Raw genomic sequence first — 12,580 nt, 5'->3', positions numbered from 1 at the left:
ATCTAGGATAAAACCAGGGGTTTCCATAAGTGAGCATTTAATATCTTTAAACAAAATAAGAGCTGAGCTGCATTTAAGGGGGGAGGTGATTTCAGATCAAACAATGAAAAGTGTTATTATCAACTCACTTGATCCATCATGGGACAATTATATGTCACATTTAGACACAATCAATCTAGGATACTTATCCATAGAAAGTCTATCCAATAAATTAATAGCAGAAGACAATTCAAGAAGGAATCGTTCTAACAATCACATAGAACACAAACCATATAGGAAAGTAGCTTTCCAAGAAAAATATAATGAAACATTTAAATGTCACAACTGTGGATCCAGGGAACACAATAAAAGAGATTGCCCCAAAATTTCAAAAGAAAGACATAGGTCAGAATATAGAAACAAATACAATTATAGACAGTCTTCCATGGATAGACATAGATATAGAAGCCCACCAAATTACAAAGATAATAGAGGGGGCAGAGATAATTCAAAGGATAGAAAATCTGGTTCACTGAATGGATTAAATAAACTTGACAACACTAACACACAGCAGAATGAGAACAGTAATTGGCTTATTGATTCTGGAGCAACTAATCACACCACTAATAACAAAGATATATTGTCTTCATTTGTAGAAGATAAATTTGTAATAAAGGTAGCTAACCAAGAAAAGGTTCAAGTGTTAGGTAGAGGGAATGTATCCTTACCTGGTCTAGGAAAAATAGAGGGGGTATTGCTAATACCTGAAATACCTCATAACATACTAAGTGCCATAAAACTAAGTAGAGATTCTGATATTAACATTGTTTTTTCTAAAGGAAAAGCGACTTTGGAGAAAAATAAAATAGATATAGGCACTGTAATGATTAAAGGAGGCCTACCTTATCTAATAACGAAGGAAAAATGGTTGCACAACATTGATTCAAATATGGAAGATTGTATTGAAGTAGATGATGGAAACATTAGCAACAGTGACAATGATGAATGTAAAATATCTCATGATCACAAAGATGCACACAATAAAAAAAAACCAAAGATAGGTAAGCCAATTCATGATGAGTGTGCTCACATCTTACATAGGAAGTTAGGACATGCCAGTTTTCCTGTAGTACAAAAAATGACTGAACACGCAGAAGGTGTTAAAATAAAAAATTGTGAAAACTATTTGGAATGCTCAGTATGTAAATCTACAAAACTAAAAACTAGCCCCAGGCCAAGAAAATCTACTAGATCAACCAACAAAATTTTTGATTTAGTACACATGGACTTAGTTGGTCCACTAACTCCATCAATCACTTATAGAAAACGTTACTTCTTGACCATAGTAGACGATTATAGCCGCTATGGATTTGTTTATACATTAAAACACAAAGATGAGACTTTTCAAAAATTTAAAGAATTTTACAAACGCATAGAAACACAACACAATATCAAAATAAAACAAATCATGACAGATAGGGGATGTGAATTCATGTCTAAAGAATTCTCCCAATGGTTAAAGGACAAAGGAATGTTACATTACACGTCTAGTCCATTTTCTGCGTTCCAGAACGGGATTGCAGAGAGGAAGAACTCAACATTACAAACCATGATTAGATGCACATTGGAAGATGCTGGCTTAAGCAAACAATTCTGGTCAGAAGCATTACATTATTCCAATTACACACAGAATAGAACCTGGTCCAGCATTGTAAATAAGACACCATATGAAGTAATGTATAATAGGAAACCAAAATTGGCACACATGCACATATTTGGAGTCACTGCAGACGTACACATACCTAAGCAACTAAGAAGGAAGGGAGAAAACGTGTCCAGAAGACTCAGATTTATGGGATATGAGACAGGCACTAAAGGGTACAGATTCATTGATAGTAATAACAAATTTATAGTCTCCAGAACAGCTGTGTTCCATGAACAGGCCAACTGGTCTAAAATACATCTTAATGAAATATTTCCAAGTAACAACAAAGATATAAAATCTCAAGAGAAAGGGACTATAGAAAAGCAAAATATCAACAAATATAAAAACAAAAACAAAACATGGACAAATAGCCAACACAAAATAAAGACTGACACACTAACAAAAAAGGAAGCAAGATATTTGCATGATAACAATAGTAAACCTGAAAAAACAATTAGAAACACCAGAAATCAGATGCCAAATAAATACAAGGATTATATAATGCATATGGATGGTGAGTCAATGACACCTAATACATATGAGGAAGTGTTAAAACTCCCTCGTAAAGAAAAAGAAAAATGGGAATTAGCAATGAAAAAAGAGATGGAAAGCTTACAAGGATTAAATGTATTTACACCTGCAATTGCACCAAAGGATAAAACAATTATTGGTACCAGGTGGATATATAAAATTAAGAACTTAGAGGGAGGCAATACCCTATACAAAGCTAGACTAGTTGCACAAGGTTATGCACAGAAATATCCGGAGGACTATACTGACACGTATTCCCTCACAGTAAGAACCGAGAGTGTCAAAACAGCTCTAGTGGTAGCATCAGCACTTAATCTCGATGTATTCCAATATGACATACAGACTGCGTATCTACACGCAAAACTAGATAAGGAAATATATGTAAGAGCACCTCACAGTCAATACACAAACAAGAATGAGACTTGGTTGTTAAACAAGAGTTTATACGGGTTAAAACAATCTGGTAAACGATGGTATGATTGTTTAGTAAAAGTACTTAAAACCATGGACTTCAATGCCACCACTGCTGATAACTGTTTCTTTGTCAAAAAGGGTGATGATTACATAGAATTTGTATTGATCTATGTGGATGACATTTTATACATAGGAAAACATAAAGAGAGAAGAGAAACATTTGTAACCAAGCTAAATGAACATTTCTCATTGAAATCTTTAGGCAAAGTAAACAAATATCTTGGTGTTCAAATTAATAAGACTAAAAGAGGATTCAAACTTACTCAGAGAGATAAGATCATAGAGCTCTTAAACAAATGCAATCTAAGTGATGCCAAACCTTGTGATACTCCTATGCAGACTGACTTTTTAAGAAATGCTGATGAATCATCCCCTGAATTCAAAGATAACACATTTTATAGATCAGTCATAGGTTCACTTCTTTATATATCTAATTGGACAAGACCAGATATCGCTTTACCCCTCAATTTATTATCCAGACATGTCAGCAAGCCAACAATGTACCACTGGGAAGCTGTTAAAAGAATATTAAGATATCTGAAAAGTACACTAGACTTTTGTTTAATGTTGGAACCTAACGGTAATAAAGAACCAAAGCTTAAATGTTACGCAGATGCGGACTGGGCCGGAGACACCTCATGTAGAAAAAGTACATCTGGTTATATATTCCTCTTAAATGACTGTCCAGTTTACTGGTACACTGGTAAACAAGAATTAGTGGCCACTTCAACGACAGAAGCAGAATATGTTTGTTTATCTAAAGCTGCAAATAACCTTGTATGGTTTAATGATTTGATTTCAGATGTTTGGAAAAAACCTGCTTTGCCTTTTGTTATGCATGAAGACAATAAAGCAGCTATTGAAATATCTAGATTTGACGCCATTGGACAAAGGTCCAGACACATAGATATAAAATTTAAACATGTGAGACAATTATCTCAGGATGGATTTATTAAAGCAGTGCATTGTGAAACTTCAGAACAATTAGCTGACATATTGACAAAACCTTTACCTGCTAAGCAGCATAAATACTTAACTTCTAAGTTGTATGTTTTGTACTGTCCTGAATCTGAATGTAATTGGTGTTGCATAACGAATCGGCATTTAGAGGGGGATTTGTCAGATGTAAATGCCTTATTCTCTAATGTGTAAATAGTATATGAACGGGGTATCAGGGGTTAATTTATTCTTCACTTCTTAATGTATTCATAATTCACCACTCCCATATCTAGCTCCACCCATTGTATATATAAGGAGCTGTTTGCACCCTTTTTCTTGCTTCTATCTGTGAATATTCAGTGAATATAGAATGCCTAATATAAATAAAAGGAGATATATTTAAACCTTTAACTCTTACTAAATTTATTGAGTCTGATCCTGAAAATATTGCAACAGGCTTGTTCCTCCAGAATAACCTGTATATTTCAACATACTAGAAGCTTCTTCCTCACAGCTCTCAGAAACTGCTCTTTGTAATGTAACTCCATCAGAGATGAATATTGAAATAATATTGTATATAATTCCAATAAAGATGTTTACTTTTTACACCAGAATGATCTGAGTGCAACTACATCTCCTACATTTCAAAACACACCAGAGGAGATCAACATGTTGCACAAAGAACACTCTGATAAACTGAGGGACAAAAAAGACAAGTACAAAAAATGGAAACAGGGACATATAACTAAAACAGAATATCCATAATCTGCAGGGATGGTATCAGGAAGGCCAAGGCACTGAATGAACTAAGACTTGCAACAAATGTGAAAATTAAAAAAAAGTTTCTTTCAATGTTCTTGAAAGAACATTGTTCTTTTAAAGAACAAAAAAAAAAGTCAAGGAAATAATCAGTCACTAATAAGAGATGGCAAAAAGGTAATAGGCAGCAGGAAGAAAGCAGAACTGCTTAATGCCTTCTTTGCATCTGTCTTTATGGAAAAGCAAAGAATAGCCCAACCTATCACAAACAACACAGTGGCAGACAGAATAGAAATGCAGGTCAAAATAGATTAGAAATCGGTAAAACAACATATCCACTTTAGTCAAGTTCAATTCACCAGGACCAGATGGTTTATATCTCAGGATACTGAAAGAGCTAGAAGATGTGATCTCAAAATCACTGAACAAAATCTTTCAGAGCTCCTGAAGCACAGGGGAAGTGCTGGAGGACTGGAAAAGAGCTGATGTGATTAAAATCTTCAACAAGGGGGAAAAGATGGATTCAGGAAACTACAGATCAATCAGCTTGACATCAATATCTATGGAAATTCTGGAAAAGATAATGAAAACAGAAGATTTGTGAGCACTGATAAATGAACAAAACCATCACTAGAAGCTAGCATGGGTTTGTTAAAAATAGACTTTGCCAAAGAAAACTTATTGCCATTTGATAAAGTGACTAAGTTAGTGGATGAGGAAAATGATACAGATATAGTTTACTTGGATGCCAGTAAGTCATTTGACAAAGTAGATCACAGCTTATTTCTTGATAAGATAAAACTATATGGGATAAACAGTATCACCACTAGATGCATCCACAGTTCACTGACCAACTGCACTGGGCATGTAGTCCTCAATAGAACTACAGGTAGTCTTTGACTTATTACTACAATTGAGCCCAAAATTTCAGTTGCTAAGCAAGAGTTGCTAAGTTGGTAAGTGAGTTTTGCCCAGTGGTGGGTTTCAAAAACGTTCGCTACCGGTTTGGTGGGCATGGCTAAGTGGGGGGGCATGTGACTGAGTGGGCTTAGGCAACTTGACATCACTCACGCCCACGCCCACTCAGTCACATGACCCCCACCTAGCCACACCCACAGGAAAAGGTAGGAAAATTTTTAGAATTTCCACCTATCTACCCCTGCCCTCCTTTCCTCAGTCGCCCCTGTTTCCCCTCCTTTAGCGGCCCAGGCCCTAGCCTCGCTTCCTCCCCCACCACCGCCTCTTTGTTTGGGCTGCTTACCTTCCACAGTAGCTGGTCCAGAGTCTGGAAGGCAAGCTGACCGGAGTTTTTGGTGGCCCCCAGCCAGCCGCTGCTGCTGGAAAGTGACTGGCAAAGAAGTGGTGGCTGGCAAAGTATCGGAGGTCGTGGAAAAAGCTGCTGCCGTCACCGCCATGTTCTTCGTGCACATGCATCCCATTGGACTTGCAAGGCAATGGGATGTGCATGCGCGAAGAACATGGCAACGAACATGGCGGGCAGGGCGAGGAAGCAGTGACCGGGGGACCGGTTCGGGGGCATGGCCAACTGGCCATCGCTACTGGTTGGACGACCTTGGCCAAATTTCCGCCAATGATTCACGCAAACCGGTCCGAACTGGTTGAATACCACCCCTGGTTTTGCTCCACCTTTGTGACTTTTCTTGCCACAGTTCTTAGGTGTATGATTGCAGTTGTTAAGTTAGTAATATGGTTGTTAAGTGAATTTGGCTTCTACATTGACTTTGCTTGTCAAAAGGTCATGAAAAGGTGATCATATGATTCCGGGACCCTGCAACTGTCATAAATATATGCCAGTTGCCAAGCATCTGAATTTTGATCACCTGACCATGGGTATGCTGCAACAGTTGTGTGAAAAACAGTCATAAATTTCAGTACTGTTGTAACTTTGAATGGTCCCTAAATGAATGGTTGTAAGTCGAGGACTACCTATACATCTGTATGGAGAGAAGCATGCAAAGGGGCACTTCAGGGTTCTCTCTTAGGCCCAGTGATCTTCAACATCTTCATAAATGATCTAGATGAGGGAATAGAAGGGGAAGTCATCAAATTTGCAGACTACACCAAGCTTGGGGTTGGAGTGGGGGGATTGCTACCATTCTGGAAGATAGACTCAAGATTCAAAAGAATCTTGGCAGACTTGACCTTTGGGTCCTATTCAACAAAATGCAGTTCAGTGGGGAGAAAGGTAAGGTCTTGCACTTAGGCAGGAAAAACCAAAACCACAGCTATAGAATAGGTGGTATCTGGCTCAACAGTACAGGTAGTCCTCAACTTACAACCACAATTGAGCCCAACATTTAAGCGAGACATTTGTTAAGTGAATTTTGTCCCATTTTATGACCATTCTTGCCACAGTTGTTAAATGAATCACTGCAGTTATTAAGTGAATCGGTTTTATCCATTGACTTTGCTTGTGAGAAGGTTGCAAAAGGGGATCATATGACCTCAGGATACTGCAACCACCATGAATATGAGTCAGTTGCCAAACATCTGAATTTTGAACACATGACCATGGGGATGCTGCAACAGTCGTGTAAAAAACGGACATAAACCATTTTTTTCAATGTCGTTACAACTTTGTACAGTCACTAAATGAACTTTTGTAAATTGAGGACTACCTGTATGTATGTAACTGTGAAAGGGATCTTGGTGTCTTAGTGGACAACCACCTAAGTATGAGCCAGAAGTGTGACTTCAGTCCTAGGACTCTGTGATTCTATGATTCATTGAGAAGAACCCTCTGCTAAACAAGGACATTGTCTAATTTTATTTTTAAAAAGAACTTTATTGAAAGTTTTGAAAACAATATTAAAAATACAAACTAAAATAAAATAGGAAGAAAAAAAGAAAAAGAAAGAAATAAAAGAGAAAGCTAAAGTGCAAAATGAAAAAAGAAAGAGAAGACAAATAGAAAAGAAAGAAAAGCAATATAAATGCTTTTTCTTTACAAGAGTTACAAGTACAATTATAGATTTATCTCTTTCTCTAAAGTTATAATAGTATGAGTCTTTTCTTTCTATAAACTATGTTACAGTATTTAATATTCAAAACCATAGATCATAACTTCACTTTTTTCTGTTTCATGCAAAAATTACATAAGAAGTTTCCAGTCAGCAATAAAGACATACTCTAATTCTAATGTTCCTACTATCTTAAGTTTTATTTTGGTATCATCCTTGCTTTTCTTTTTAGTTAATTTTTATTTTTGATACTCATTTGGATTTAGTTTATTAAGTTGCAGTTGCTGTTTTGCTTTGGTATTGAACGCCACTCAGAATCCTTTGAGGTCGGATCAGATTATAAATTCTGTAAAGTTAATAAATAAATATAATTCTGTGATCCTTGGTGCCATAAGGACTATGTTGTTGATCTCATATACTTTATTAATTGAAAGAACTTTGAATGGAAGGCACTCCCACCCACCTAATCCCATGATTTGAAATAACTTTTTCTGCTCAATCTTTTCATGTTACTTTTCTGGCTTCCACCTGGGAAAGGTTTGCATGCTACTTTTTTAAGAAGTCATTTGTATGATATTTTACTCTAAAGTAAAACACATCATAAAATAAAGCAGTTTGCATATATATATACTTTCCTCTATCTGAGCTATATGATAACAGTTTATGCACTCTATAATTGCAATCTCCATGAATATGGATGGTATGGATTGTGAAAAACAGAAATCAAATTTAGTTCATTTGTCTTTTTCTTAAATATTTGTGTATGCATTGAGATTAGCTTTTCACACATTTTTATCGTACAAAATTCAAAGGGTACTCGGTTGTATGGTTCAGGAAACTATTTCTAGATATGGATGCTATAGAAGACATTATTACTTAAGTAAACACTTTATCTTAGAAATAAACATATTCACACCTTGGTGAACAAGGTTTAGAGAAGTCATAATGATGAGTAATATTTACTGTATAGTATTAGAATTGGGCAGATTTAAGCTCATAAGAACTAAATGCATGTATTTCTCTTTATTTCTTATTGAGCATTAGCAGAAAGTTATTCTGCCATTTTGAGAATTTGATGGTATGGTCTTTTGGTCTCTGGACTTCATAACAAAGGTGTTAGAGACTTCATGTAATCTGTGTGCGGCCCATCCTTTAAATAGATACACATATTTTATTTATTTAAAATCTCACAGAGTTTATATTAATGTAGAAATCATAATTTTCCAAGATAAAGGGACAGAAAAGCTAAAGTACCTAATACGTACTTGTTTTTTATACCTTTAACTTGGATTTCAATTAAATTTATTTGGTAGACAATATGCTTATTATTTGGCAGAGAAATACTCTGAATTCCTTCCTCCCTCCCTCCCTCCCTCCCAGATTTGCACAATAAAATGATATTTTTGATTATTTGTTGATATAAAATTTATTGTAAATAATAGGTTAATAAGTATTGTGTTGGCTATAGTTTAAATTTCTTGTGATTTCAAGCAGCTGACATTGAAGAAGACAGTATTGCTCAAATGTCAAAGCATAGTTTTAATTAGCAGTTAATTTGTGCTAATGGGTTTCTTGTGCATTGACATCAAATTATTGATAATGCTTTATTATAATAAAGTACATTCAGACCATCTCTTCTAGAAAGCACTTGAGTGGGACCCTTGCTAATTGGCTCAAACTAATGAATAGCCCATTACTGGATGGAAGATATATATGGTTATTAGGCCCTTCCAAAAACTGTTGTTAAAAGATACCTTAAATATGCTTATTCACCTTCTTCAATTTTAAATTATTTTTATATATGTTTGGGGATTACTTTTCTCTATCCAATTAGGGATGTTGTATTGGAGTGACCTTGATTTATTATACTGTATTAACTTTAGATAAATAGATATAATACTTTAGTTTAAACAATAGCTTATCATTGATTAGCAAAGTACAATATGGAAAATTATGTGATATAGCTGCTGTTGTGTTGTACACTTACATTTCTAGGGCGGAAGCTGGATATTTGAACTTTTAAAAAAATTAACATTATTTATGGAACAATCTAGTGAGTATTAAGATAGCCTTCCTAGAGTAGTAATTTTTTAAGGACAAGCTGTTTCCCTTTGTCTACGTGCAGGAAGGCCTTCACATTTTCCATAACCTTCTCCTGAAGTGGTGCAATCCAGGAAAAGTAGCACCAGATGATCTCCAGAAGGCACAATTTAAGTCTCAAATAGATCCTGGGAAAGGAATGAGAATCTCAACACAATCTTTCTCCTTTGATTTAAAACCTCAAATAAACAGAGACCGTGTGATATAGTAGACAGGGCAGGCAAGTACTTGGATCACCTCTCATTCAACTATGAAACTCATTAGTTGACCTTGGAGCACTTCATAGTTTTCATGTTAACTAGGGTTGTCAAAGGTTAACATGGGAGAAAGTAGAAGAAAGGATCACAGATTTATATAAATTGCCTTGAGATTTTCATTGCAAAAAGAGGACTAAATGTGGTTTGCAATTATTAAACAAACCTACCAATTAAAGAATAGATACCGGTAGTCTGTGTTGCTAATAAATATTGCGTAATATTGTTGTATTTAATTTATTTTTTTATCATCATCATCAAGGAACAGGGAACTGGACTCAATTTAGAATCTCAGAGATGTAGCTTTTTTTTCCTCTACAGAAACTTCTTTGTTGAATAACATTTATTCCCTCATTATTAGTCAGTTCACTTGGGATGATTAATTACATACAAATAATGCATTTGTAGTGAAGCTATGTTAATTCTGTATAAATCACTAACCTTTGCTTCTAATCAGTGCCAAGTTGGGCTATATGGTTTTGTAAGAAACGGTGGATAGCTGCAGTCGATATAATGCATTATATTGTGAATAATGTCACTTGCTTTGTTTGATTGGTTTTTTTTTAAAAGCAAATAATATTTTTTAATGAGCAGACTAAGAACCTTTTGATGTACAACAATGTCTGCTAAGCAGCAATATGATTGATGTTCTAACCATCAGTTGTTAGAAAAGGTTTAGAAAATTATATTTAATATGTTCTTTGTTGCTGTTAATGAGCATGTGCATATATATCACATTCTGTCTCTCTCTATATATGTTGTTCTCCATTATTACAGCCTACTATTATGGCAAACATTTTAATGTTGTTGTCCAACGCTAGAACAAAAAATAGTTCATGTTTTGAACACACTCATCTCCCTGTAATGTTAAGATGCTTCATTTTCAGGATTTGAAGTCCGTTCCTGAAGCCCACTGAGACATTTATGCTCATATGATTAATATCCAATGGGAATAATTTCCTAAATATTTTAAGAGATCCCCCCCCCGCCCCTGCTTATCAGTATTCTTAAAAGGTTTGGTAGCCTATGTAGTATGGATATTGGAGATCTGTTCATAACATCCATGCTCAACTAGCCGAATTTGTGATATAACCATATCAGAAATAATACAATTATGGAAATGATCTATATCTTTTGTGGCATTTCTGCATGGGACCTACTTTGAAAAACTGATTCTTACTCTACTTTCATCTTTATTAGTCTGATGCAATGATAATTGACACTAGAAAATAAAATGCATTTCTTCTGCAGGAAATCTTTGATGAGATTAGAGATGTATATTGATCACTCAAAGTCATTTCCCATAATTTAATCAACACATTTAAAAATGTTTCCTGTTATAAAACTCTTAATAACCTTACATAATTTGTCAGTATTTCTTGCTAAATAAACTTCAGAGTTATTCCACATCTTCAGCACAAGCTAGAATAGTCATTATTGTTTTCATGAAGATAACAAAGATTAAGAGATAGTATAATTGATAGTGGGATGGAAGTTGACCTAAAATTATCTGTTTTTGTAAGATCAGATTGCTGTTTTGTTGTTGCTGTTTTGGGTATTTCAGTTCAAGAGTATTATTCTCATAGGGATGAAATTATATTGTTACATTCTGACCTGAAACAATATGGAATTCCAGAGTTTGCCTTATGGCATAATCCTGCACATCTCTATTCAGAATGGTGTCATTTGAATTTCATGAGATTTATTCCAAGACATAATTTCTGTCTTATTTTCTGTAGTTTGAAAAAATACTTCATAGTTTTGTTTTCTTCTTTGGTTACTTATGAGATATCAATGGTTACAGTGGCTGACAAACAGAGACCTGAAAAAGTTATCTGTAGAATGGGATGGGATGGGATGGCCTTGGAGTTCTTCTAGTCCAGCCCCTTGCTCAAGCAGGAGACCTTATACCATTTCAGCCAAGTGGTTGGCCAATCTCATCTTAAAAGCCTCCAGTGATGATGTTATGGAATGATGAGACTGAACAACATTCCTGGGTCAGCCAGAGACAGTTTATTGCGCAGTTTCAGAATCAGATTTGTATCTGCAATTCTGAACCCAGAAGAGCTCTGATACAACTGCTTTTATACATATCCAAGACAAAGGATTTTGTGAGCACAGCAGTTTTCCATATATGGTTAACATACATTTGTTACATGATAATTGACACTTTCTAAATTACTAAATTCCTACATTATTTTCTAGTTCATAAGATTATCTTAGCTAAACAACCTTCCTCAGTTCTGTGATTGCTGATGTGTAGATTCATGGCTGCTTTGGATAATAAGTAACTTTTTGTTTCATATGGGTGTCCTTGCATCCTTGACAGCTAGGCCCCTCAGAAGATATATATTACCAAGAATGGAATTTAGCTGACTTAGTGTAATCTCTAAACAAGCACATTTCTTTCTTATAATAATGTGAATAAAGAGGGTCCTTCAGTGTTCATATAGCTGACCCTGTACTATTCCTACATCATTCACATTAATGAAGCACCAATAACTTCTAAATTTCTTCCACCACTGCTTCAAGATAGAATTGTTTTCTCAGACAGGACTGTGTTACATATTTGTTAATCTACGTTCCCAGAACAACAACTATATTTAGAAAACATACACCAGACAGGTCTTTGGAGTGGATCCTGCCCTATGTATTACTCCTTTATAAATAAAATAACAGCACAATTCTTTGTCTGCTTGGAATTCAGACCCATCATGAAAATGGGCATAGGATTGCAGCTGTCTAGATTTTTAAAAACTTACTTCATCCTCAGACGTGATGAAAAGAAAGAAAAGTTGATTCACTAATAAATACAGTACTGAGAACTGCAGTAAATGTATAGAGTTATCCTTTGGGAA

At 35.2% G+C, this 12,580-nt stretch overlaps 1 protein-coding gene across 1 annotated transcript in view; it reads left to right on the top strand.

The window, feature by feature from the left end:
- PLCL1 (phospholipase C like 1 (inactive)) overlaps positions 1–12,580 on the top strand; it is a 228,159-nt gene that overhangs the window by 156,728 nt on the left and 58,851 nt on the right. The gene's annotated exons all lie outside the window — the stretch shown is intronic.

Source organism: Pituophis catenifer, unplaced genomic scaffold (genome assembly GCF_029215685.1).
Source record: "Pituophis catenifer annectens isolate HBS135680 unplaced genomic scaffold, rPitCat1.0.hap2 SCAF_1, whole genome shotgun sequence".
NCBI classification, from domain to species: Eukaryota; Metazoa; Chordata; class Lepidosauria; order Squamata; family Colubridae; genus Pituophis; species Pituophis catenifer.
This window is presented reverse-complemented; position numbering and strand designations above follow the sequence as displayed.